The sequence below is a fragment of the Puma concolor genome, chromosome E4, assembly GCF_028749965.1.
Source record: "Puma concolor isolate L17-30 chromosome E4, mPumCon1.1.hap2, whole genome shotgun sequence".
Lineage (NCBI taxonomy): Eukaryota > Metazoa > Chordata > Mammalia > Carnivora > Felidae > Puma > Puma concolor.
Genome location: NC_141683.1, coordinates 55179064 through 55205699, shown reverse-complemented (window position 1 = coordinate 55205699; position 26636 = coordinate 55179064). Strand labels below are relative to the sequence as shown.

Here is a 26636-nt window from a genome sequence, read left to right as displayed (position 1 = left end):
ACCCTCCAGGTAACACCATTTACACCACAACGGAAGTTGTGAAGGCAAGGGTGAGGCTGAAGAAAGAGTTTCTTTAGGTCATTACCAGCCCTGCTGAGGCAATACATCAGGGTATGTTTCTTAATCCCCAAAGGATCTGATTGCCAGTTGCCCACACTTGTCTCAAGTGGCTAGACCAGTGGATGGAACCTGGCATCATTCCTTGAAATGGCTCAATGTTCCCTGAGCACAAGAGAGACAAAAAATGGGATAGAGGAGATCAGTCCTTGACAAGAGGGAACAACAACCAAATATGCATGTTTAAATACCGTGCCTATCAAATTCCCATAGCCTTTTGTTTCAGTGAATTTCAATGAGAAGGTGTATGTAAAAGAACTTAGAAAAATATCAAGCCTATAAGTGAAAGATAATGTTACTTTTATCGTGTGTTTATTTAGCAATCCTCCATTGTCATTAATTCTGTTATGGAATTGTCTTTGCTCCACATCATAGGTGGGAAAGAGAGAAAAGTTAAACTTAATAACACATTAAAGGTCAAGTATGTGACAATTTCCTTCTCATTCCTCATCTGACTCCCAGACTCATTGATGTACTCATTCAACAAATATTTTGTGAGCCACAATTCAGTACACCTATATCTTAAAAAAAAAAAAGTGTGTATTTGTCAGTTGAATCTGATCTTGTGGCACATGATGATTTTTTTTTCTCCCCACCCCCAACAGTCCTCTCAGACACTTCCAAACAGAAGGCTAAGAAATGTTTTCCCACAGTCACAGCAAGTCAGGAAAGACTTGAAATGTGACACTGCCCCCTTGTCTCCCCCCCCCCCACCCCCCCCCCCCCCCCCCCGCCCCTGCTGCTGGACCAGGTCACAGCACTGCTTATTGTGATTTTAGATCATCAAAACCCTTTTTCTCTTCTAACAAGTGCATCCATCTTACCATATTCAGCTATCCTGTTTTGGGGTTTTTTTTCTTCCTCTTTCTTCCATCCCTTCTTTTTTTTCTCCTTCTTCTTTCAGGTAAAACAAATTTGTATGTCATCAAGCCAAATTAAGAAAAATCCTCATTTATCCAATTCACAAGCTTAACAGAGAAATCTAATAAATTTACTTACAGCCTTATTATTGCACCTTTAGCAACCAGTTGTTGAAAATTAATACAAAGCAGAAACTTAAACTTTATTTATTTTTTTTTTAATTTTTTTTTTCAACATTTATTTATTTTTGGAACAGAGAGAGACAGAGCATGAAAGGGGGAGGGGCAGAGAGAGAGGGAGACACAGAATCGGAAACAGGCTCCAGGCTCTGAGCCATCAGCCCAGAGCCCGACGCGGGGCTCGAACTCACGGACCGCGAGATCGTGACCTGGCTGAAGTCGGATGCTTAACCGACTGCGCCACCCAGGCGCCCCGAAACTTAAACTTTAAAAAGTGGCAGTTTGCATTTTCTTCAACATCATTCTGTGGAGGAGTTGTAACCATTCTCTAATATTAGTGACTCACTGTGGTACGTATTGCACTTAACACATTACAAAATACTTTTAGACATGTCCCATTTGAAATTTCATATAACCCTTGGAAGGTGAAAGCCAAAGAAAGATTAATGGTATTTTGCAGAGATTAACAGATGTGGTAAGTTTAGTGACTAATGACATAAGGTCATACAAGTTATATTTGGCAAATCCAAGTTTTCTTGTGTGACTAATGCCTTTTTCAAGAACTTTAGTTGAGACAGAAGTTTAGTTGTAATAATCAAAACCAAATTTGTTTGTATGTCACACAAAGCAGAGCCATGTAATACAGACACTAGTAGCTTTGTATACCATTTTCTCATCAGTGATACAGACTTGGCCAGCCATGAACAAAAATGAGATGTCCAATAAGCTTGTCATTTGGGATCCTATTATTCTCCATCTTTTCCCCTCCATCTGGCTTCCCCTTCTCCCTCCAGACACCCTTTGGCCTTCTGCTTTCTTCATACTTCTCCATTCATCCAAAAAGAAAAAAGCATTTCAAAGATCAACGTGTTATCTTTCTGGTTGTGGAAGGGGCATAATGCTACCAACAGTAAGGACAACCCCTGTGTGATCCTAAGGAGGTAGCTCTCTTTTTCCCTTATCTGTGTGTGCATATGTTAAGAGGTAGGTTGAAGGAATAGACGGGTGAGTTGAAGAGTGTTTCTGACACCGCGGAGAAATTATAAGCTTCATACATTTCTACCACTAAAAAACACAGTCATTCATGTATTCATTCACTCATCATTTATTAATGCAACAATTTATTGAATACCTACTCTGCATCTATTCTGTGCTTTAGAGATCTAGTAGTACTTTCCCAGGCTATTGGTCTAGACATGAGTGAAGAAAGAAAAACAAAAACATAATAATGTTGGTAAGTACTATGTATAATAGTGGTATTAAGGAGGAAGTAATCAATTTGTGAGACAGAGGTCAGCAAAGCCCTCTCAAAGAAGAAGATATTTTAGCTGGAGTTGTAAAGAGAAATAAAACTTAGCCCTCCACGCATTCTAGGCAGAGAAAATAGTATTTGCAAAGGCATGAAGGCCTGAAATGGACTAGTACATTCAAGAGACTATAAGTAGTCCAGGGATGGAAAGGAGTAGAGTCAGGAGAGACTGACAGTAATCAAGATCATGGAGAGATAACTACACCTCCCATGACATGCATAAGTTATTTTTGCTGGATCACCATCTCTTCGCCTTTCAAGTGATAGCAGCACCCTGATACTCTTTGGGGAACCACATTTCCTTGTGGTCTTGGGCTTTCATGGCAACCTTCTGGAGACAATGACAAGCCACCCAGTCAATCTTCCTTGGCTACAATGATTAGTTCAAGGCACATGACCCAGGCTAGGCCAATAAGAACGTTTCCTAAGATTAGATGTTTGGAAATTGGGATAGAGGGTCTTATCTTTCTTCCTTTGGAATCTTGAACCATATAGAACATGCAAGCCTGAAGTTATATTGTAACTAGCTTCCTTCTCTGGCTGCCTACAAGTTGTTTGCCAAATGAATCAAACACACAGAGGAAAGCAGAATCCAGGGACAGAAAGAGGGAAGGGAGAGGCAAGAATGGAGCCCTGGTAATATCACTTGAACCATGTGCTTGAAGCTTTTGATCGATTCCTGGACATTCTCATTACATAGGTTCTATTTAGGCCACTTTAAATTGAATTTCAGTAACTTATGACCAAAAAAAGTTCTGAATATTAAACTGTATTAAGGACTTTGGACTTTACTATAGGAGCAGTGAAGGGATCTTTGAAAATTTTGGTGCACTGAATGGATTTGTATTTTAGAAACCTATGCTGGCAACAGTTTAGAGAATGGGTGGGAATAAAGGAGGGATTGTCAGGGACCCTGCTATGAAGCTAGTATGACAATCTAGATAAGAGACCAGAAAAGCCTAAACTAAGGTGGTGGCAATAGGTATGAAAAGAAAGAATCTATTTTGAGGAAGATTTAAGAGGTAATCAACTAGGTAAGGGGAATTGTGGGGAGGAAGGACTCACAGGTCCCTCTCCTGGGACCCTATTATTTTTATCTCACTCAACTCAGTGAAACCACTAGTGTGTACTGTGATAGAAAGCCCTACACTAAGCTACAGATTGTTGAGAAATCCTCAGCCTAGTCAGGCACTGGTGAGTATTCCCTGTGGGGTGCTCAGGAAATGAAGGAGGATTTATAGAATGTCTTCCCCCACCTTATCCAATTATGGTTTTATTTCTTGTCAAAGAATAAAATGTCTTTTCACATGCAGACATCCGCAACTTTGATATATTATCCAAGGCGAATCATAGCAGCAGCTCTTTTCCAGATGTGAACTCCTACTTGGGTAGCTGTCTGCATTTTTTTGATTCTTGAGGCTAGAAAAAAAGCTCCAGAAATAATTTTATGATGCACTAACAACTCTAAGCTCATTTCCTGTCTCAGGTAGGTCCAGAGCATTCCAGTAAGTACACAAGTGCGGTACAGACTGTAGAAACATAGAAAACATGTTCCATTGATTTGTGTCTCACCAAGGTCTATGTGAAAATGAAGTACTCTGGCCTCATGCTTTTGTGCAAAATATTATAGATACCAGCCAGAGCTAATAAAGGCAAAGGGTGGAATGGGCCATCCAAAGACTGAACTGGCAAATGCTGACAGCATGTTTGGCATCTAGCATGTCTTTGAGAACCTTGAAGATCATCCATGCTTATTTATCCTTCCTGTGATACATACACACTTGTAGCTACCCAGTTGCTCTCTGAGTCTTCTACCTATCACGGCCATCATCTTATTTGTGTTTGCAGCTTCCTTTGGTCCTGAGTCTTTACTCCTTTACCCATTCTAGCCGGCTACAGTACAGACTGCCACAGAGTCAATCAAGCAAGCATCTCTCTATAGGCCCACTTATGGGCCAAGGGCTGTGTACTTTCCATTGTGTACGTAAAGGAATTCTGTGACTTAGTCCCTTTCTGTGCAGTTTGAAAGACAAAGTGAGCACATCCAAAGCAATTAAAATGCTATAAAGTATCTAAATCATAATGCATACCTCCCAGATAGGTGTCCTGAAGGAAGGGAATTCCAGGTTTGCTTTAGTTGTGTGATGGAAACGACCTGAGGAAGAGGAATTCAGCTGAGCCTCGAAGGACTAGCAGGTTAGAGAAGGAAGGCAGAGAAGGGTGTTCTAAACAGTGGGAACTAAAAACACAAAAGCCAAACTGTGCAAAGAGAGTGTGTGGGACTGTGACAGGGAAGTGAGGGACAGGGAGAGACCAAATGATGGAGCAGAAAGTTTTAGGAAATTTAATTGCCCTCCTTGGATTTTAGCCATCTTTCTTTATGCTTTGGAGACTGTTTATGAATCCTAGGACTTCCTTTGAAAGAGGAAACTGAGAAAACAGTGTTGTTCAGGGAGTTGCATAAAGTCAGGGTGAGCTAGATGCTATGTTTTCCTTCTTGTTAGGGCTACTTTGAGGGACTGGCACAGAAGGCTCTCATTTTCCCATTCTCCTTTCTCTCACTCCTACCCCACATCAGCACCACCATCAGTCATCAAGAAGAGCTGTTCATACCAAGAAACCCAGCATGGTGTTAACCAGGAACAAAGCTGACTCTTAAACACCCTGTTAAGGCCATGGCCTCTGTCACACTGGCCTGGGACTCCAAGAGGGCCCCAACTGCTTTCTAGAGTTTTTACCACTTGCTTTTCTGCTTCCTGATTGTAAAACCAGAACTTTTGGCATGATTTTAGTTCTTGCAACACTTGCCAAGTGAAAGAATGCAAAGGAGAGAATTCTCTTTCTCATTATTCCCTGAGGAACATTCCCTCAGGAACACGGGCCTTTTTCCCTTCACCATGCCAGAATACAAGTTCTTACCTGATTCTGGGTCCTGATACAATCTAGAAGTAGGGTTTATATGTACATTTCTTTGGCTGGACTGTGAGTCCTCTAAGGATAGGACACTGTGCCACACGTGCCACATTCACCTGTGCACCCCAATGCTTAGCAGAGTGGCTAATGCTTAGAAAATGTTCAGTAATGGAAAAGGAAGAAAGACCCTAAAAGAGGATCTAGCCATCGTCCTGGAATTCTTTCTAGAACAAAGCAGATCATAAATGAATGAATGTTTACTCCATCTAACACAGTGCCTTTTAAACTCTTTAAGTTTAGGTTAATGCTTCCTTTAAATTGAAAAATACTAGATGTCCCCATTAAATCATCAGGTCTTTTTCAAAGTGGCAGCTAGCTATAAACAAGATCTTATGATCACACAGGGTAATTTTGCTACAGAGGAGGAGAGTGGAGGTTAGGATATCTGATTTCAGGTATTTATTGGGAAAGTAGAATATGGTGATGCCACACAATGAAAGCTTTATGTGTCTTATGTGATGGAGGGAAGGGCCCAGGTTATGGGAAAGGTGCCAATGAGGGACATAAAAGGATACAAAAGACTGCATTACGTCTTCATTTGACCTATAGTTAGTTGACTTCAACAATTTTTGCCACATTCGTGGAGGAGACCTGTTATTATTCCTAGAAAACCATTCTTGCCCTCAAAATATAGAAATCAGCAATTTTTCCAGAAGTTTTCCTGCACATATCAGGTTGAAGTCTTTTTTCTCTCTCCAAAAACTTTTCTATAGAGAAGAGACAACAATGAGCATTTTGAAACCAGATGGAAAACTAGAGGAGGAAAAGAACAAGACACTACATGGGCTTGCTAAGAAAATATGTGTCACAAATAAGTGGTCAAGAAACAGCAGTGCTGTCTTTGAAGAAATTTCTTCAAGGTCCCTGAAATGTAGCCAGGATAAAGCTGGCAAATTGGTGCCCTTTTCTAGGTCTGCCTGTGAAGATACTGAGAAAAATACCCCCATGGATCTTGCATGGCTTTCTCCAACAGGGTCATTACCTTACTTTTCGTGGGACCTTAGTACTTTTTATCACCAACTCAGGAGGTAACTGAAAATAATTTATCTTGTTCAAACTTGTCCCAGTGTTTAAAAGGACACACCATCCAGTGGCATCATAGTTTGGTCAATTTGCAATTCTGCCAAGAAAAGGGCATAGAAGTAGAATACTACAGTCACACTGGCAAGAGAATATTCCGAAAGCTGGAGACCACAGATGTCCCCTTTGACTATCATACCACAGCAGAGCCCTGAGTCCCATGCTTTTTAATACCCATTAGCTCCACCCCTACCACACACACACACAGTGCACTCATACACCCTCATGTCTACTTCCTCCTGGCTACCCAACTCTCACTCATTGCTCCTTTCTGTAAACACCTGTCAGTGATAATACCCACTTTGCATTTAATTATCTGGGTCTTCTAGTGTTTTATAGAAGTACTTTCTGTCTCTAATAAAACTGCAGAGTCCTTGAGGATCAGGGACTGTGCTTAAATAATGCTCCTCTTGGGGCGCCTGGGTGGCGCAGTCGGTTAAGCGTCCGACTTCAGCCAGGTCACGATCTCGCGGTCCGTGAGTTCGAGCCCCATGTCAGGCTCTGGGCTGATGGCTCAGAGCCTGGAGCCTGTTTCCGATTCTGTGTCTCCCTCTCTCTCTGCCCCTCCCCCATTCATGCTCTGTCTCTCTCTGTCCCAAAAATAAATAAACGTTGAAAAAAAAATTAAAAAAAAAAAATAATGCTCCTCTTGAGACCCTCACATGGACCTTGTATTGTGTTAAAATTGTCCTAAGCACTGGGAAACTAACGGTTGATGAATTGTTCTGTGTGGAACCTCTCCTCCTGCAGGTCTGTTTAGCATCCCTGTCTTCTGCAAAAAATTTTCAAACATAATGACTTCCAGAGTTACTAAGAGAAAAAGGATAGTAAAAGTTATCATTTTTTCTAACACAGCAAAAGAAAAAGTGACTAAACAAATTAAACACAGGGGCAACTGTAAAGGGTTTTCTCATCTGGTTTTATTTCCCTCGCTGGATTGTACCTCCTATGTTATGGAATGACTGTGTCAGTGAGACTCAAAGGGCCACAAACTTACCCCAGGACTTCAGAAATAAAAGCAAACAGAAAACAGATATTCTTCCTCAAAAACTCTGGTGTTAACCCCCTAGGGGGAAGCCTTGATGTCAGAAATCATGTAGAAACTCCATTTCCTGGTAATTACAGACATGTTCCATCAGTGGCAGATTTCCAAAGGAAACCTCCCCTCCTTGATATTGCCGGTCTTGCCCTCGGGTTACAGCTCCTTCAGGCCAATACTCAGTTCCCATTCTTCTGCGGCTTCCTCAGTTTCTCTCCAAGGTTCGTTATGTGGCACTGAATAAATCCTTGATTCAATAATGCCTTTAGTTGTGGTTTTTATTTCAGTTACCATTATGTGTCATAATAGTTACTCTCCTCCCACCAACATGGTATCTTAAAAGAATTTCATGCCTTAACTGAGGTTTATGATCTGGATTGATGAATGACCTAACAGGGAAGAATGGTCAGGTGTTCATTCTCAAACTCAAACTGCCTGAGCTTGTAGCCTGGCTTTGCTGCTTATTTCTTATGTGAACTTGAACAAGTTTTTTATCTTCTATACATTTCAGTTCCCTTACCTGGCATGGATTTGTTATGAGGATTAGGTGAGATGATCCACATAAAGTGGTATGCTACACCTGGTACACTAAATGTTCAATAGATGTGAATTATTATTAGTTATTCTTCTTGTCTAGCCCCAGACAGTATGTCAGCCACCTGGAGTTCTGGACACATCCTGTCTGTGCTCTGAATTTGGGGCCTCCACGCTATAACAGACTCATACTCACTTTATGGGAGGGCTGCTCCCTCCCACATGGCCAGATGTGAAAGAACAGGGAACGCCCTGCTGCACTATGGAGCTGGAGCAGGAAGCATTGAGCGTAGGCCAGAGCAGCCAACTTGCCAGAGTTCAAATGAACAATGATGAGCCAAGACATTCCATGACAGCAGTTTCTGTTTCCTCTTTCCTTGCTTCTTCCTTTTCAGTAAAACACTAGTACAAACCAGACCACTGTACAAGAAAGAAATTTCCAGGCCCTCAGACAAATGATCTGTTTCTTTTTTTTTTTTTTTAATTTTTTTAATGTTTATTTATTTTTGACAGAGAGAGAGACAGAGCATGAGCAGGGGAGGGGCAGAGAGAGAGGGAGACACAGAATCAAAAGCAGGCTGATCTGTTTCTTAAATGTTACCTGATCAGATCAAAATCCGGTACAAATACTTGGAATTGGATAGTACTTTGGAGTGTGTTATGATCAACATCAGTTGTAATCTGATGAGAACAGCTTAGTAATTAACTTCTTCAAGTGGGTGTCAAAAGATTATCTTATTTCTAATTCTGAGACTGCACTCTCGAGAGCTTCCTTCTTGGATTACTTCCTTCTTGGATTTGGATTTTCCTCAACATAATCTCTGAAAAATAATATTTATTCCTACTCTACTGTCAGAGGATATCTAAAAGCACTGCAAGAATTCTCCCCCAAACAGTAGGTCAAGGTGAAGAAATAAAAACTCTTCCTGGTTTGGTAATTTCTCAAACCTATCTCTCTGTGTTTCCATGATAAGCCAATGAACAAAGAAGTTGGACAATTTTTTTGCATCAAAAACAAAATTCAGAAAGAGTATCCTACTATATGAGGAAGGACATTGTTTAATATGGATTAACTTTCAGGGTAGAATACCTTTAGGTAGGAATTATTTTGTTGAAATTTTTCTGTGATCTAAGATTGCAAAATGCTAACCTTAAATTATCCTGACACTCTGCAAGGTGTCAGTAATTTTACAACTCTCATCTAAACCCTTTTGATTCTTTGGTTAATCAGAATAACACAAATATGTCAGATCTCAGAAGTCCCCAAGAATTCCAATACAAGTATTTCTTTCTTTAATTGAAATATATTTGAAAAATAATATTGTGTAAATTTAAGATGTACAATGTTAATTTTATATATTTACACATTGTAGTATGATTGCCAGTGTCCTGATAATTAACATCTCTATCTTGTTACATAATTAATTATGCTTTCCTTTAAGTGGGTGGAATAATTAAGGTCTAGTCTTTTATCAAGTTTGGTGATTATAATACAATATTTGTTATCTGTATTCACCAAACCATGCATTAGACCTCTGGGGCCTATTTGCCACTCGTTGCAAGTTTGTACCCTTAAACAACATCTGTCCTAATACAAATATTTCTGAAGTCATTCTTCACCACAGAAGACAAAGTCTTGTTAATGAGGAAACGATAATAATAGCAAGTGGCATCTTTCCATATCATTTTATAATTTATAAATAAGGCATTTAATATATATTACCCCATTTAATCCTCACACTACTGTGAAATAGTTATAAGAGATGTAATTATCCCAATTTTTATATATGAGAGGACGGAAAAAAAGAAGAGGAATCAGTAGAGATGACAGAGAATGGATTGCCACTCATTCATTTATCCATCCATTCTTTCAACAATCACTAGAGACTAATTACATGTTTCAAACTATGAGAGGATATAGCAATAAACCAAATATTTACAAAACTGATAGCTTAATGAAAGCTACTGACAGTTAAAGATACAATAAAATAAGATAAATGTTGTGATATGGGTCTCTGAGATCAGAGAGCAGAGACCTCTACCTTAAAGGTTGCAGAACTTACATTTTAAGGAACTTACATTTCAGCTGAGATATAAGAGATGAATAAGGAGTTAGATGAAATGCAAGTAGGGATGAATATTCCTAGAGGAGGGAACATCATGTCCCAAGGACCAGAGTTGAGTGAAGACAAATAACACTTTTTACGGAACCAAAAGAATTCTAGCATGATGACAAAATGCAAAATGGAAAAGGAACAAGATGAAGCTAGGCTAGAGAGTTAGAAAAAGGACCAAAGCCAGATAGAGCCGTATCATTTATTTTAAGGGCAATGACAAATCAAAAACTAGGACAGCATAAAATACTAGGATAATAAGATATTTTGGAGGTCAAGGACCAAGAAGAGTTTTAGGAATTCAGTCAATGGCATCCTTCAAAGAAGTCAAGGAATAAGAGAACTGAGAAGAGGCCCCTTGAGACGTCATGAATGATATTAACATTTTCAGTTGGGTGATAGAGGAGGAACACAAGCTCCATGTGTGTAGAAACAAGGAAGTAGAAACAAAGAGTATGTAGACTATGGTTTGAAAAATTCAGTTCCCCTACTGCTAAGTTAGTAGCAGGGTCAAAGAAAGTTTATCAAGACAGAAAAACTTATACATGTTTGAAGACACAGGGAAAAGTTTGAGGATAAAGGTATAAATTAAAGATGTCATTAAGTCATTGAAGATTATGGAAGGGGTAATATACAACATGGTGACTATAGTTAATATTGTATTGCATATTTGGAAGTTGCTAACAGAGTAGATCATAAAATTTCTTATAACAAAGAAGAAGAGCATTGTAACTATGTATAGTGACAGATGTTAACTACACCTCTTGCGATCATTTTGCAATATATACAAATATTGACTCATTATTGTTCGCCTGAAACTAATATGCTTTATCAGTTATGTGAATTTAGAAAATTAAGGAAGTGGGATATATGGGAAGTGTTAAAATGAAATACTCAGGTGAGCAAGAAGACTGAGAAAAAAATCTGTGTGTATATTTTTAAAGCCCAAGTACCAAAGCCAATCCTACCCATTGCCCTCTCCCTGGCTACCTAATCTGTAACATTCCTGAAAAGCTTTTTCTTTTAATCATGTGGTCTGTCTGTAGTGGGACACTTTCATGTTGGACCCAATTCACTTACCTTCATCTTTGAGATGATGTTAGGATGATGTTAAGAATTGTTACATCACATATCCTTGGAACATGGAAAGACAACTTAGAATATAAATTCTGGCAAATGAGGACATTCTTCTTCATTCCCATGCAAAGGGGAAGTGCTCATATGCAATAAATGGAAAGGTCCTCAGAATCTGAAGTGAGATGAGTCAGGCTGTTGTCTTTCATCATTGCTGTAACCAAAATGGAAAGTTCTCAGATCATCATCTTCCACTAGGGTATTGTCAATCTTTCATCAAAAAGGAAAGACCTCTCACAAGCATTTGCAAGGAAAATAAGCCACCTAATAGCTCTTCTCCATGCTACCAACACCCCCACCCCTGCCCAACTCACACACACATCAAAATGCCAATAATGGGGCTTTTCTTAGATGTTTCAAAGGATTACGGAGTTAGATACCTTGGAGGATCGCATCTCAAAAGTATTTCAGGACCTCCTACATCTATAGGTACAGATCCTTCTAACTCTGCAATGGAAAAGTAGAGGACAAACCTATTCCTAATGCAGGCTAGAATCAAAGGATATTGAAAAGAAAATTGATGTGTTTGTGGATGCCGCAAAGCTGGATAGTAGAACTCATCCAGAAGATTCACTCAATATTCTAAATATCCTCAGCATACTGAAGCATTGCGCCAGGACCAACAGTGTGAAATTTAACTGGCGCAAAGATTAATTCCTGCAACTAGGTTCATATGCAATACCATAATTGCATGTGAACAAAGTAGAGGCAACCTGCGAAAAAGATCTAGGTGTTTTAGTTGATCACAGGTTTAAGATGAGCCAGTACAGCTACTAGCAACATCTAAAGCCACTTAAGACCTACTAAAGATAGTGTCCCTGTTGAGAGAGCAAATTATCTCCCTATAACCTTCACAGATAAGCTCCATTCTTTATTCCAGTTTAACAACTGGACTGCGAGCAGGGGCAGGACAGCCACGAACACATTTACATACCAATTCATAGCTTGCAGGTCTTTAACACATTCTCTGATATTGATTTTGATCCCTATAATGATCCTATGAGATAAATGTTATTATATCCACTTTTATAGATGGCAGTACTGAAGTTGAAAGGCATTAAGTGCCTTGACCAAGGTAGTAAGTGGCAGAGCCAGGTCGATGGCTCTTAGACCTCTGGTCTTTCATCTGTACCATTCTATAACAACTGTGATATTTTGCCTGGGGAGAGAAGACTTAGTGGTTCATGTTAACACTCTTCAAACATTGGAAGGAGCATTATATGAGATAGTGGGTAGATGTTAAGAGAACTGGATATCAGTAAAGGCTAAATGACTGTCACTGGAGGAGTACAAAGCTGAAGAAGGAGAGTGAAAGACAAACATAATATAACTAAAAGGAGTCAGTGGACTAAACTGTATTCCCTAATAAAACTTAGGGTTTTAAAAAAAATTTATATTAAAAAAATTTAACCTTTATTTATTTTTAAGAGACAGAAAGAGACAGAGCATGAGCAGGAGAGGGGTAGATAGAGAGGGAGACACAGAATCAGAAGCAGGCTCCAGGCTCTGAGCTGTCAGCACAGATCTCATGAACTATGAGATCATGACCTGAGCCGAAATCGGACACTTAACTGAGTGAGCCACCCAGGGGTCCCAGTTTTTTTTTTTAAAGCCTCAGAGAAACTCTGAACAAGAGTTTATGCAAAATTTTCCTTAACTCTCATTTTCTCTATAAATTTCTATATTTATTATAAAAGCAGAAGTGAAAAAAAATAGGAGGGAGGATGCATTAAAAATGACTCCAGAAAAGCAATCAATGATGGTGCCACCTGCCTATACTTTAGGATTACATCAGTAAAGCCTTTTATGAAACATACCAATTATTCCCATTCCATGTAAAGGAAGACAGGCAGTAAAGGATGAGAGGCTCAACTTTTTCCAAGACAGTCTTTATTGTATGGGGTAAGATAGTGGGAAAAGAACTGGGCTAGGATTTGGACCGTCCAGATTCCAATTCTGGCATTACTTCTTACCTTCTCTGTGTCTCCGTTTTCCCATTTGTAAGTTAGAAATGTGGGATGACTTACAGACGGTCCCTGACTCAGGATGGTTTGACTTACGATTTGTCGACTTTACAATGTGCCAAAAGCGATACACATTCAGCAGAAACTGTACTTCAAATTTTGATCTTCTTTGATCCTGGGCTAGTGATATGTAGGACGATCATCCCTCGTGATGGTAGGCAGGGGCAGTGACCTGCAGTTCCCAGTCAGCCAGGCAATCAGGAGGGTAAACAACCAACACCCTCAATAGCCATTCTGTACCCTACAACCATGGTTTCTCACTTTCAGTATAGTATTCAATAAATTACACGAGATACTCAACACTTTATTATAAAATAGGCCTTGTGATCACTTTGTCCAACGGTAGGCTAATGCTAGTGTTCTGCTAGCAGGACTGAACTAATCAATTCCTACACGTCAACCTAAGCACATGATAAGCTTATCAATTCTGTTTAAAGTTTCTCAGGGAGTTTGAACCTGATTTATGTTAACTAAAGACACCTGACTGATTGGTCAAGCCGAGTGACAGCTGTAGCTTGTTTCTTCCCCCCCCCCCCCCCCCCCCCGCTTCTCCCCTCTTTAAAAACTCCTGCCTACATGAGCAGGGAAGGTGGTTTTTAACGGACATTAATTTGCCATCTTCTCAGTTAGGTGACTTTCTCAAATGAAGTTGCTCTCCCTGCCCCAACACCTTGTCTCTCAACTTACTGGCCTGTCACAGGGTGAGCAGATGAGACTGGAGTTTGATAACAATGTTGGTGAGCCAACCAGGAGAGGTGCTGCTCATGGTTAGCTAGCCCAGTGCGGGAAAGACTTTGGGGATGGTCTGTAACAAGTGCCAGAACTGCTTTCAAGGGGGGACCCTCCCTTTGTTTCTGAGGCCAGCGCAGGTAGCCCCAGCTTCCTGTAGGAGCAAGGAGTCAACCTCTGGATGAGTTCAGGGACTCCAGTACCGGGTGAGTTGCAGCTCCAGTGTGTACAGCCAAGTGTGTACCTGGCTAGTAAAAATAATTGTTGGGCTCTGTGCCCAATTTGGTTTTTGTTTGTTGGGAGAGCAGCTCTTTTGTGATTGTATTTGATAGTCATGGGGAATTTAATGTTTATTCTACCTGACAGCCTGTTCAGGTGCATTTTGAAGAAATAGTCCGATTTTAGTTATTCATCTATGTCCATGAAAGTGATTTTTTTTTATTGTGACACAGCATGGCCACAATATACATTGGAATCTGTGAATGATGGACTTTAAACAGCTCTTTGAATTACCATACTGCTTTGTAGTTGGAGTTGTATTGCCAGAGAGCTGGCAAAGATGATGAAATTCCCCTATGTGCAAGCTTTCGTGCTCCTCTATCAGGAGGAGATTAAAAGGGAGAGGTCTAGGCTGATGGTACAGAGACCAGAAAAGAAGGCTGTGCTCTGGGTAATACAAGAAGATGGGAGCAATTTAAGGGAGGAAGAAGACAGGATGATGTTACAAACTCTAAATCCTTCACCTGCCCTTCCATTCCTGCCCCTGTGGCCCATTTTCCATCTCCTTGGGCTCAAATGCTTGATTCTCTGGAACCTTCTAGGGCTTCAGCTCCTCCTCAATAGCATTCCAGGGAAGCACCAGGGCCTGGAGTAGTCTCCCCTTATAAGACTCAGGGAGGGAATCAATTTGGCCAGAAAGCAATTCCAGCCAGAGCAGAGCAGTTTCCTACTGGAGGTTTAAACCACCATGGACACCTGGGCTGGCCCTTTTCTACTTCAGCTCTGTTGCATTGGAAGAACAACAATTCCTCCTGCCAGGATGATCCCCTTGAAATGATTAAGCTATTTACATCAATATTTGCAACTCACTGACTCTCTTGGGAAGGTATTCAAACTCTTAAATATGCTTCTCATGGTTGATGGAAATGGTTAGTGATAGAGAAGGCTTGTGTAGAGGCATCAGTCTCCATTACAGAGGAGCCAAAGACACTCCCAAGGTGGATGTTGTGGTTTCCTTAGTGGAACCAAATTGGGATCCCAATGACAGGGGCATGCCTGCACTTGATTACTACCAGAAGTGCATTTTGGTTGGTCTCAGGGGGTTTCTAAACAAAAGAAGTCTGAATAAAATACAGGAATTGCAACAAAAATCTAATGATCACTTTGTGTTCTTGGAGCACATTTACCAAACACACCGCAAGTATACAGATGCTGATCCTGAGGCACCCAAAAATGTTCAGATGGTTAAATGACCTTTATCACACAGAGTGCTCCTGACACTAAAAGAAAACTGCAAAAGTTGGATGAAGCATTAGAGATGAATCTATCACAGCTGGTGGATATAGCATTCAAAGTGTACGATGACAGAGAACAGACACCAAAAAAAAAAAAAAAAGATGCAAAGAGACAGACACCATCTTTGTGGAAGTCCTATGTGGCTCTCACAAATTCAGGGCTCCTAAGAAAAATAAGGGAGGTCCTTTAGTTGAAAACCAATTTGCAGCCTGTAAGAAAGAAGGACATTGGAAGAAAAGCGTCCCTAAGTTAAGAAAAAATAAAAAGGTTAAGGAGGGGAAGGAAAGGAAGTCTCAAATGATCCAACAAGATGCAGGCTCTGATAAAGAATGAAGGGCCCAGGGACTCCCACTGATCTAGCTAAGCCAATAGTAATTTCCACATAGGGGCCCTGGAGAAAATTGACATTAGAAAATCAATTAATGGACTTTTAGCAGACACTGGAGCCATCTCTCAGTTATCAATACTGAAATAGCAAAAATTTCCAGTAGAAAAGTCTCCATAATGTAGATTACTGGATAACTACAACAGAAAGCCTTTCTGCAACCTATGAAATGTAAGTTGGGAGATCAGAAACTACAACAGTTTTTGTACCTTCCTGAGTATCCCATCACCTTAGTTGATCGAGACTTGCTCTGTAAATTGAATGCTCAAGTCACTTTTTCTCCAGGAAAAAAAAGCATTTGAGACTCCAAATGCCTCCTTACCAAGCTTTAAGACTGCAGATGATTCTGCTGGGAGATGAGGCTTCGACTGCTGACCTATCCCCACCTGAGATCTGTGAACACTTAAGTGAGTAAAGCTGTAGGGGTAGATGGGAAACCAGGTAAGGCTAACAATGTAGAACCCATTTCTGTTACATTGAAAGAAGATGCTAAATAAAACCACCTCTGATACCTCATATAGATCTCTCCAGTTATCCCCAGTATACTGTGAGAGATGAAGAACAAGCTAAAGAATGGAGATTTACTAATACAGAGACTACATTCCTTCTGGAAGCCTCAATGTACAGGAAAGCCTGAGAAAAATGATTCACACCTTGAAAAAAAATACTATAGCCAAAATTTGTCAAGAGACTAGCTTAACTTGGGATAAAACACTGCCTTTGTACTACTCAGGATAAGGGTAGCTCCATGAAGCAGGCTAAAACTAAGCCCTTTTGAAATTGTATATGGAATACCTTTCTAGGCTACAGTTTTGACCTCCCTGTCCTCTGAAATCAGTCATGAATTAAATGTTATAAGATAGGTTCAAATTTTAAATATTAAACAGTATGCATGGGTTTGTTTCCACTAGATTGTTACCCACCCAATGAACCACTGCACCCCTCATCTCTGGTGATTGCATGCTACTCAAGACCTGGAGGGAACAGGAACCTGATTACCAACTTGCTGAGATATGGACAGAGACAGAGCCACATGCTATTTTCGTGACCACTTAATCATGTCTTAGGTCAACTGTGGTGCAACCTTGGATACATCACAGCCAGGTGAAAGGAGCCCCACTTGAGAGATCAGAAACACAACCTGAGGCTTCTCCATGGACATGTGAGTCAGTGGAAAATGTATTCCACAAACTTCCTTAAACTTCCGATGCTATTCATTTTACTACTAAAATGGGGCTTAATAATATTTATACTAGGAGTTGGCATGTTTATGTTTGTCAAGTTGATTATGATTTGCATAGTGAAGGGATGCTCTAAACTGGAGAAAACTGCTGAGATACAGTGCCCAGTTTTTATGTCCTCACTTAATAAGGTTAGTAAGAGTAATTTTCTAAAACAAGTCCAGTTGTTTCACTTCCATGACCTCCCTCCGACGTCCCAGTTGAGTAGGAACTAGTTAGACTCTAGATGACGTCCTTTTCTTTTAGTTTCTGTAATGTGACAGAAGGAAACCGCTGACGAGGGAGATTTGTAGCAGGACTTAGCTATAATCAGCACATTCCTGCATATCAACCCCTAAGCACATTGTAAAGCTCATAGCAATCAATTGTTTAAAGTTTCTCCAGGAACTTGGAAGAAACTGGCCTACATTAACTGAAGACACCTGACTGATTGCTCAGGCCCAAGTGGCAGCTAAAGTTGGTTTCTTTTGTCCCCCCAGTTTTCTCCCCCTTTTAAAATCTTCTGCCTGCACTAAGATGGGAAAATGGTTTTTTGGGACATTAGTCTGACACCTTCTCGGTTAGCTGGATTTCTCAAATAAAGTCCCTTTCTCTGCTCCAATACCTTGTCTCTCAACTTATTAGCCTGTTGTGCAGTGAACATATTGGACTTGAGTTCAATACTGTTCTCAGCATGTTTAAGGTAGGCTAGGTGAAGCTATGATGTTTGGTAGGCTAGATGTATGAAATGCATTCTCAACTTTTATTTTCAATTTATGGGTTTATTGGGACGTAAGTCGAGGAAGATCTGTATCTTTATATAAGATACCTTTTAGCTCTATAATTCTGTGATTTGAATTCATCTGTCTTACTAGCTGTAGCTTCTTAAATCACCATACCTTATAAGTCTTCACATTGTCTATAGCACCTAATGGCACTTTGTACCTAGGAGAACCGTGATAAATATTTGTGGAGTAAAGGAGAGAGGTTCCTGGGTGGTTCAGTCAGTTAAGCATCCAGCTCTTGATCTGAGCTCAGGTTGGTGAGTTCAAGCCCCGTGGAACCCACTTTAAAAAGGTGGGGGCACCTGGGTGGCTCAGGCAGTTAAGCATCTGACTTCAGCTCAGGTCATGATATCGTGGTTCATGGGTTTGAGCCTGTGTCAGACTCTGTGCTGACAGCCTGCTTCAGATTCTCTCTCTCTCTCCTTCTCCCTCTCCCTCCTCTGCTCATGATCTGTCTCTCTCAAAAATAAACTTAAAAATATTTTTTAAAATAAAAAAATATATATATATATAATTTGTGGAATAAAGGAATGAATGAGTGAATGAATAACTAAGGTCTTTTCTGTATATAAAATTGAGTCACCATTATGTATGTAATTTAAATACTGTATTTAAAGTATATCTTCCATGTAACTATGGTTCTAGAAAAGATCTAGAAAAGACAACTAATCACAAGCTAGAGAGATATAAGTTTATTTTAATATTCATCATTCCAAACACAGTGCAAATATATAAGTATGAAGGGCTGAATATATACTTGGTTGCTAGAAGGAACTCATTAAAGCTTAAAAAAATGAATTTAAGATAGAGAAAAGGCTACCTACCTAATATAGCTAGTTGTAAGCTGATAATAATACAAAAATAATTGGCATCTATTGAACTTTCTCTTGCCAGAAACTGAAACCATACTGTGTAGCATGAATAATTTTCCTTACTTTGTAGATGAAAACACCTCCCTCCAGAGAAGTTATGCAAAGTGCTCAAGCTCACGTGAAGTGCAATTGGCAGTCAGGATTTAAATTGAGGCCTATCTAAATCTAAATGCATCTCCTAACCACAGCACTTAATTTCCTCTCCTGAGATGATACAGCCTAGAAAATAATAGGTGTTCTCAAACATTTCAAAAAGACCTCTTAGAGTTGATGGACCTTGTTTGGTTGAAGGGAAGGAGACCCATTTACACTAGCTCATGGAGAAAGGGTGTTTGTTAAGGTGATCTATAAGTCCTAGAACAGGAACTGAAATTGTGTCAAAAACCACAACATCTCTGGGCATTGACTGTTTGTAACTTTTTGTTTGCAACAATTTGTATGATCTCTCCTTTCTCTTCTATTCATATGGCAGCACCTGCTTCTTCTCTTACATCAGCTCTATTCTTCCTGCACATTAGCAGCTCCATGGCATCATTTAACTTTTCTACTGCTAAATGATAGGTTTTCCTTTTATGTTCTAGATCAAATTCCTAAGAAAGGAAATTGGATTTTCTCAGTTCAATTTTTTTGTGTAAGCCTGTCTTATACTGTGTGTCTCCTGAACATCCAACGTTAATACCTGGTCTGCTTGCCGGGTAGATGCCTCTCTCTTTCCTTTGGCCTTGAGATTACCAACTCTGTACCATTCCACAACTCTTTTCACAACCAAGTCTTTACAATGACTAGTGTAACTCATTGTCTCACCTTCCATTTGTTGCACATCTGACAAACTGTGCTTCTCATGTGTTCCTCCGTCCTGGAAATCTGGATTCTTCCACCATTCTGCCACTGTAAATGATCTTGCTGACGTCACCAACAATTGTCTACCAGCAAAATCCAATGAGCAATCTTCAATCCTCATAGTGTTTGATTTCTTGGAGCCTGTAAAATTGTTGACTACTCCCTCATTTCTTAATCACTCGTGGCCTTTTTCTGTGTACTCTCTCCTCCAGTTGACCTCATTTGTCCATGGTTGCTACTCTATAGGATTCCTTTTCTATGCCTGTCCTCCAATCTTTGTACTTTCAGTTATCAGTCACTGGCTCCCTTTTCATTCTAAACCCTCTCTGGTGTGATTCCATTCACAACAGTGACTTTACCCTCAAGGCTGTTGACTTCCATGTGTTCATCCCATCCCATGTGATTCTGCCTGAGTTCTAACTGTATACTACATATGACAATTGGATATTCTACAAACATCTCAAACTACACACTTATAAAACTGAACTCATTGTCTTACCCACTCCAGACTTTCTCTAGATTCTCCTTCCTATCCCCTACTGTGAAAACATCACCATCTCCTCAGTATACCAAGAAGGTCCTTCCTTCTTTATCTCAAGTCTTAACTTCATTAGTTAAGACTCTGATTCCAATTAATAGAAACCTACTAAAGCTATCTAAGTGTGGGGAAAGAGGAATTTGTCACAAAGGTACAGTGATTCTCATATAATCCAAGGACAAGAACATAGCTGAGCCCTATGGGTCAATAATTCAATGGAGTTTCTTCCTATCTTTCATTGTTGCTTCTGTCTGCATATTTCTTTCATTTGTCTGTCTCAGCCAGATAAGCTTACTCTGCTCCTCACAGAAAACCACAGGGAATATGGGCTACCCAATAGATCTACATTTTTATCTTGTCCAGTCAAGAGACCATCCCAGGGTAATTAATCCTGGACAAGTCAACTTCAACTAAGAGAACAGGCTTATTTGGGGCGCCTGGGTGGCGCAGTCGGTTAAGCGTCCGACTTCAGCCAGGTCACGATCTCGCGGTCCGTGAGTTCGAGCCCCGCGTCGGGCTCTGGGCTGATGGCTCAGAGCCTGGAGCCTGTTTCCGATTCTGTGTCTCCCTCTCTCTCTGCCCCTCCCCCGTTCATGCTCTGTCTCTCTCTGTCCCAAAATAAATAAACGTTGAAAAAAAAAAAAAAAAAGAGAACAGGCTTACATGGTAAAAATGAAGCTGCTGAAATCTACTCCTCTGGATAAGAAAGTCTGATAAGGAAACCACTATGAACTTGGCAGAAACCCCAGTGGTATCTACCACAATCACTTAGGTCTGATGATTCTATGACATAAATTTTTCTCACAGTCTGTTCCCTATCCCCATCACCAATGCCATTGTCTTTGTTCAGGTTCTCCTCCATCTCCATTGTAGACTTATTTACTGCCATGAGTGTTATTTATCATATATACAGTTCTCTGATCATTTGTGCATATACCTGTTTTTTTGCTAAATTCTAAACTGCTTGAGGACAAGCAGTGTATCTTTATATTTTTGTATCCCCTCTGGTACTTAGCAATAATATCTGAGATATAATTGGCCTCAGGAAATACTTACTCAGTGAATAAAAGATGTATTTTGTATCCTAGGCCATTATTCACTTGGATCCTCTATGTGACCACCCTGGCTTGTAAATTATGCCTGCCAATAGCCTTCTGGTTTTAATTTGAATTCCCATTCAGTGCTCCCTAGGGAGAGAATGTGCTAATTAACTTCAACCTTAATTTATATCTCTTCTCTTATGAGTTTGGTTATATAGTGTCTGAGATATTTATAAATTCTAATACCTGGATGAAATTCCATTTCTGTACCTATAAATCTGAAGATTGGACTTTAGACATGGTAACTTCACCATTCTGAAATAACCATTAGCAAAAGCCTTGTTGAAAAAGCAGCTTCTTAAGGCAGCATCTGTCGACATCTGTGCTCAGGAACTACAGTTTGTGTTTATGAAAATATTCACTTGGAGTAAGTAATAACAAATTTAAGTTTCTAAAGACTGACAGTGCTTTTGAAGAATATGTACACATTGTAAAACCTCACATATTTCTGAATGTTTTAATTTTAATCTATAAAAAATATGTGAGGAAAAAAAATCCATTAGAGATATGAATGATTTCAAGTTCATGAGAGATCAGTTTTCCTGAATGTCTTTGCCATAAAGAGTGATCAGTAACATGGGACTCATGGGGGGCTCAGTCAGTTGAGCAACTGACTTGATTTTGGCTCAGGTCATGATCCCAGAGTTGTGGGATCGAGCCCCACATCAGGCTTGGCATTGAGCATGGAGCCTGCTTGGGATTCTCTCTCTTCCCCACTCGTGCTTGCACACGCACTCTCTCACTGTCTTTCTCTCTCTTTCTCAAATAAATAAAATTAAAATATTTTTACAAAGAATGATAACATAATAAACATTGTTTCAAGAACCATTTTTGAAGATGCCTATGGATGTTTCTAAATATAAATTTTCAATAAAAGCCAAAGGCACAAACTTAACTTAAAATTTGGTGAAAACATTCCTGTGGTAAAGCAAGCTAATGTGTTCCAGAATACTGCTTCCTAGGGAAATGAGGATAATGAAATGATGCCTATCGTGATGGTGGTAGTAATAGGAGTGCAATGGTGATAGCAGCCAACTTTTAGTGAGCACCTGTTATGTATGTACTTTGAATTTGTAGTGCATTACTTAAAGGTTTAAAAAACCTAGAGTAATCCTAAAAAAAAAAAAAAGGAGGAGGCAGGGGGGGATACCTGGGTGGCTCAGTCTGTTAAGCATCTGACTCTTGATTTCGGCTCAGGTTGTGGTCTCACAGTTGTGAGATCGAGCCCTGTGTCGAGCTCTGTGCTGAGCGTGGAGTCTGCTTAGGATTCTCTCATTCTCTCTCTCTCTCTCTCTCTCTCTCTCTCTCTCTCTCTTTCTCTCAAAAAATAAATAAAAGATAGATAGATATCCTAGAGGAATGGAAATGAGCATAGCATTTAACGGGTTGTTTGCCACATCATGTATCTTATATCTTGCTGGTCATTCTAACCAAGAACCAGAGTCCCATCTTTTTTGCCCATTCATTTCAGTATGTCTTGAGCTCTTTTAATGTTCCAAGCACTATCTCAGGTGCTAGTGATACCACATTAAACAAATCCTGGCACTTAATTTATCTTGGGGAGGAGAAAGAATAAGAAAGATGTTAAATAAATATCTCAGCTTGAGAAATGACAAAGTTCAGAAACTTAAGAATAAATCCAAATCTGTAATAAAAAGTCATGGCAGCCACCATTTTAGTGTCTACTCTGTATCAGGAATTTTACATAAATTAGTTGGTATGTTAAACCTATTTAAAGTTTATTTGATTCAACAAATATTTATTAAGGTCCAACTATGTGTTATGGATTGGGTAAATAACAAGAAGCAAAATAAACAAGAAATTAAGCTCCAAAAAGGGCAAGTAATTTGTCCAAGATCCAAATAAGTAGTAAATGGCAAAACTGGGACTTGAAAACAATTTTGTCTGATTAGAAGGGTAGAAGTTATTAAGCTATTGAAATGGTCTTGGTGGCACAGACAAGAGTCCTAGCAAAAAGGAGGTCAGATTTTCTCTGAAGGTAAAGACAACAGAATTTCCTAATAGTAAATGTATGAAAGACAGGGGTCAAGAATGACTTCATGACTCAGGGGTTTTTGCCCTATGCAATATAATTGAAATGAGGGAGGCTTCAAGAAAAGCTGATTTGGGGCATCATTTTGGATATGTTGGATTTGAGATGTCTGCTCTACCTCCAAGGTGAAATTGCTGAGCAAACAGTTGCATTTACAAATCTGAAGTAAAGGAGAGCAACTCGGGCAAAAGATGAATATTTGAGAGTTGACAGCATACAGGCAGATAATGTAGTGCTGATGGTGGCAAGACTCAGATGCCTTAGGTTGCTGGTGTTCAAGTGGCAACGTTGCCATTAGGTTATGAAAAGTGAAGAGCCCAACCTTTTTTCAGACTTGGAGGCTAGAAAGCCATTTGCTTTTGTGAGGAGAGATGGATTATGGTAAGTCCCATGCGCAGCACCAGCATTAGTTTTGTTGTTGCTCTTGCTTTTGTTTTGCTTTTTTATTGTATTGTTTTGTTTAGAAGCTTTGACTCTTTTTAAATACTGGAGAAATCTTCGGCTGAGATTCATTATATGCCATAAAACAGTGGTTCTTAAACTGTAGTGTGCATAAAAATAATCTGTAGGTCAGAGCTGGTTAAAAAATCCATTTGATTCCTAGACCTCAGTAGACTTGCATGAGGCCTATCATTCAAAACAATCATGTTTTTTCCAAGCATCCTCTGTGAATCTTACGTAGTGAGTCCATAGGCTTCACTATGAAAACTTCTGCTATTGATTATTAAATAAATTGAATAAGTTGTTTTGCCTTAGGATACTGTAAAGTTAGTTGCTTCTTGGTACATCTGGCCAGCAAAGCTTAAAACAAATAAGATTTTGTCCTGTTTTAGTGATGCAACACAAGGTAGCTTACTGGCTATTTTCCCTTAGTGTGAGTGAATTTATAAGTTTCTTTACCTTATTTACATTAACAGTGTAGGGAAGGAGGAGAGCACTTGAGATGATTAGGTGATGGGATGGGAGACTGTAGGAACAGGGACTGAAGGCTTTCCCCATTGGACTGCCTTATCCAGAGAGCACACAATAATGCTAAGTTCTCACCAATGCTCAAGTAAATTTATGATTTATTTGTTCAGTCAATAGACAATAAGGACTATTAGTCAGGCACTGTGTCAGATCCTGGACACTTGAACATCAGATTCTTCTCAGAGACTATGCCATTGGGTAAGAGATACAACCCATAAGCAGGGAAAGGAGGTAAGAAGCTCTGTCTTCCATTCTGCAAAACTTAAACTCACCAATTCACCCCAGTCCAGCTCAAATTCTGCATGTTTAGGACCCAGTGTGAGGAGCATGCTACCCCTGTAGTGTCCCTGGAAAACACCAAAGCTGGGTGGAAACAATCACCCTGGACACTAAAATCAGAGGTTCCCACTCTGATTATGCAATTGAAGCAATGAGGAAGTTGACTTAATTCTAATGATTCTGTTCATTGAATTTCCATATTCTTATTCCCAAACACTTCTTGAGTTCTTTGAAACATGTCCTATAAACCCTCCAGCCTACTTTCCCAAATAGTATAATGGGATTCATCAATACTGTTGTATGTTTTGGAGTAATAGCCCAACTAAGCTGTTTTCAAGTCCTTAAACTAGCTAACTGCTAGCAGAATCCAGTACATTCAAATAAATGGAAAGTCTGAATTTTACTATCTAGAGCATTCATTGTGGATCTGGAGAGTCTGCTAGAGCTCAGTGCTCAGTGCTGGAGAGAAGTTTCTTGGCTTTTTTTTTTTTTTTTTTGAAACAGAGAGAAAGAGAGAGAGAGAGAATGAGAATCTTACACAAGCTCTATACTTAGCTCAGTCAGACACAGGGCTTGATCCCATGATGCTGGGATTATGACCTGAGCCAAAATCAAGAGTCAGATGCTCAACCTACTGAGCCATGCTGGTGCCCTGAAAGTTTCTTCTTCCTAATAAAACAGTGTGTATTAAAACAGTATTTTTAGATAAGACAATTTTATTTCCTTCATGCTTCTCTATTTTCCTTGATTTTCAAGAAATTAACAGCATTGTTTTATGTTCATTTGTAACAATGTTCTTAAGCCTAACTTTTCTGAACAATAATTTTCCTCTCCCTCTGCCTTTGTATTAAACTCTTATTTTATTGCTCCTGTGGTGAGAGTTTGGGGCTTTTTGTATTTTTGCATATTATCATAGGTCTCTCAGATCCCTTTTAGACATCTAAGAGTATAACTGGATATTAAAGTGGGATTCTACCTGATTCAGTTTCAACTCAAGCATAATATTATTGGCACTAAGATATCAAAGTGAGGGTAAGACCATTGCCCTCACCAATATGGCAAAATTTACAAAGGAATGAAGGTGAGCCCCTTTCCCCCACTACTCTTTGACACATTGGCTGGATTAAGGACCTAAAATGAGGCCAGAGTGGTAAAAAGGAGAGCTTGAGATACAATTTACAAAGAAAAACCTGGGGCCATGCTGTGAGTCCTCACCCACTCCATTTGCAGGAGGAATGGGATGCAATGAAAATTTCTAATGTTAAACCTAGTAGGAGGACTTCAAGGGAACCCCTAAAAGAGCTTTATTTCTTGCAATTGGGAGGTAACAGAGAACTAGTGCCTGACTTCCACCTGAAAAAGCAAAAGTTGACAGTGAGCTAGAGTTTGACCCCACCCAGTAAATCTGTCAGGAAGATAAAAACCAACTCCTTGGGCGTAGAGACAGGAGAATCTTGCTGCAGTCGTACTCTGAGTTTGTAGGCACAAAGTGTGTGTACTGGTCTCTTGTGGATAAATGTGGGACTCACAGGAGAGTCATGACCTGTAGAGTGACTTTGCCAGGGTCACAAATGACCCCCAAAATGGAGACGCATCCATTCAGATCAAGAAAAGTGTAGGTACCAAGGTATCCTTTATAACTTATACTTGAAGGTAATCTTCAGACTCCTTGCCCGTAAATCAATCAGGTTTTTTCTTCTTCTCTCTAATAAAAAATATCCTCTCACCTCCACCAATGAAATTGCTTCTTTGAGATCAAACACAAAAAGACAGGAATTTCATCTCCAAGGTAAACAGATATATTTAAGGAGTTAGTTTGCCCCCATCAAATGCACAAAAGTGCGTTGCTTTCCAGTCAACTGCTATCTTCAGGAGGCACTCAACCCATAGTGCTGTAACACACTCTAGGTCAGTTTTGATGGGCAAGAGTGAAGGTAAAAAACAGTATGAAAGGGGTTGGTGACGGCTTTGTTAGTGAGGATGGCTG

The 26636-nt window shown here is 39.7% G+C and overlaps 1 long non-coding RNA gene across 2 annotated transcripts in view; it reads left to right on the top strand.

Annotated features, from left to right (window-relative positions):
* The window catches only part of LOC147572690 (uncharacterized), a 471113-nt gene that overhangs the window by 278980 nt on the left and 165497 nt on the right, over window positions 1-26636 (top strand). For both annotated transcript variants that reach the window (XR_015245842.1, XR_015245843.1), the window contains exon 4: window positions 16905-17155. This is a non-coding gene — a long non-coding RNA (uncharacterized LOC147572690). The remainder of the gene's footprint in view (window positions 1-16904; window positions 17156-26636) is intronic.